Below are 2,883 nucleotides of genomic sequence, written 5' to 3'. Positions count from 1 at the left end.
TATGTAAAGTTGCCTATTGTCAATCCCCAAATTTGGTTATTTATAATATTAATTTGTGTTCGATGGTAAAAACATAAACTTAGTCCAATTATAATGCATATTTTCTATCTGTATAAAACCAGCCACGCGGCGGAAGCTATCTTTTCGCGCTTCTGAGGAAAACTTTTAAGTTGTTTTTCCAAGATAACTTATCTATAAATGAAGTTGGAACAATTTCCAAAATTAAGATACGTTCGTAAACTTAATATCTAGGCAATAACGTCAGGAAAATTTATTTCTTTTTTTCTTTTCTAAAATATGACACCCTAACAGCCCTCGACGTTGCCCTTAAAAAAAGCTTATTTTAAAGCATTTTAGTAAACCCCGGCGTTATTGTCTAGCTAAAGCATTCACCTTTCACAGGAATATTCGACCCCTTCTTCATCTTCACTCAGAATTAAGATACCTATCGTGGAACGAAATCAAGTATTTTCGGGCAACGGAACGGGTGTACTGTCCAGCCTTAGATACCAAATGTGAAAGTGTTTGTTTTACCCATTCAAACTATTTCCATAGCAACGGGTGAGCGAAAAGAGTGAGTGAAAAATTTCCACCCACTCATAATACACATACGCTGAACTTTTATTTATTCATAATTCATCACTAATAGATACAAAGCAACAAAATTACTTATAAATATGAAAATTAACATTACAATTGTTAAAAATTGGTTGATTGATACCAGGGACTTGAACTTTTCCACTTCCACTTCTCTTTGATCAAATGTCTTCGCTTTTTTAGGTTGATAACCCTTAGAATTACTTTTTAGAATCGCGAACAAGGTTTTAAACCTAAAACATTTCATATATTACAACCAGTAAATTAATAATGAACTAAAACTTACTTGCTTATGTCACTTTCTCAAAAACAAATAGGGTGCATTTAAGCATCGAAAATATAGACCATAAAGAAGGGGCAGCGTATTTTTGTATCAATCCATTGAAATAAGCAACCACTACTTCTTCAATTACAACATTTACGTTTCTGTTCTCCATCCACGACCGAAATTTTTCCAACTCCTTGATGTATCTGTCTTTGGATTTTTTCGGTAATAAATTAAATGTCGCTGCATTCGCTTCTTCCAAAATGTTATCTGGCACAAATACACTATTTTCATCTTCCATTTTCTTGGAAATCTAAACGCGCACACTTTTGCTACAATTATAATTTGTTGACAGATTGTGTCAATTGTTTTACGCAGATCTCATGGGAACCATAACAACGAAAACTACCTACTATGTTTTTTTCAGATGCTTAAAAAATAACTATTACACTGTTTCTTTTTAAATTTTTATTAGTAACAGGATTGAACAAAACGCTATACAGCACTCGTGGAAAACTAAATCACTCACTTGTGTGTCGTTCCACACTCGGCTACGCCTCGTGTGTAATCTCGACACACGCGTGAGTGAAACTTTTAGTTTCTCCACTTGTACTGTAATATACTATTTTAAATAAGGAAGAACAGAACAACAAAATTTTGATCGAGAGAAGGCCGTGGATAATTTAAGTCACGTAAAATATTAATTAGGTTGACAAGTTATTACCCAGTGTGTGATTAAATACAGTTGTGGACAAAATAAAATACATTGATCGGTGCGATTGGTGAGGTTCCAGTCTCATCACTGGCTACTATTTTTCGCAACTGCAAACCTCAAGACCACCAGAGGTGCGATAGAATACGATGAAATTAAATATTCAATTCGTTTCACTTCTTAGAAAATTTTTAAAATTGCATATTTCTCCCTTCTTTTGTTGTGGAAAACTGGAAAAATGTGTAGACTAGAATTTTGAATAACACCAGCAGCACAGTGGATTAGATCCCCTGCTTCTTAATATTTTACAAAAACGTCCTCTCCGTAGAGACATCGTTAATGAATGGGGGATGAATCTTATTTGTGTTGACATTTGTTAAAGTATAAATATCGTTTGATTTCCTTTAAACTACCCGTCCCATTTGAAATAAGAATGGCAAATGTCATTAGAATGTACAATCATTTCTTTCACTTTATCTCCCCTCGCGGTTAAAGTGATCGCTTTATCTAACCTTGCGCTTAACCTATTAAAATGCCAATTTGAAATAAGCTATAAAATAAATCTCTAATTTAATAAATTAATGTTAATTGAAAAGAATTTATCTTGTAGTGAATTATTCTTACAGTGGATTCATACTAATTAACGGGTATGCTTGACTACCTCCTGAACGCTTTCTTTACAAGTTAAATATCCATTCCTTAAGAACAACATAAACAATCAGGCATGTTAGAAAAGCAACATTATACTTTTTCTCCTTACTTTAGTCTCATAACCGAATTCTATTTATGCCCCACATAATAAATTATTAGTTTATGTATTTAAGATCGTAAGCTAGCGTTACACATATTAGTAATACCGATGGTCTAACATAAATGGACGTCATAAAAAAACTTCTTCCTTTCGTATATCAATCCAGGGATTAATAATAGCCATGTCCCACTATAATTAAAGAATATGCGTGTAAAAGGTCATATGTATAGACACGGCGAGGACGAAACAACTCGTCCATGGGATCAAAACTTCGAATGCGAATATTACGAAAAAGAGGTGTTAGAAGACGACAAGCTCGACGGAATAATGACAGGTCTGGATGAGATATGTTCGTTCTTGATCGAAGCTGCGAAAGAGAGCGAAAAATGGAATAAATGATAACATTCGCTTCAGGTACGAAACGATCACGCAGTTTTTCTTTTATAAATCTGCTTTCTGGTGTAATTTATTTATTAATTAATTTATTGCCTCTCTCTTGTTGTGGACCCTCAACAGGCTTTCGCCCAATTACAGAGTAGGTCACTTGCTTTTTTAGAG

The sequence above is a fragment of the Photinus pyralis genome, unplaced genomic scaffold (assembly GCF_008802855.1).
Source record: "Photinus pyralis isolate 1611_PpyrPB1 unplaced genomic scaffold, Ppyr1.3 Ppyr1.4_LG1, whole genome shotgun sequence".
Classification (NCBI taxonomy): Eukaryota; Metazoa; Arthropoda; class Insecta; order Coleoptera; family Lampyridae; genus Photinus; species Photinus pyralis.
This window is presented reverse-complemented; position numbering follows the sequence as displayed.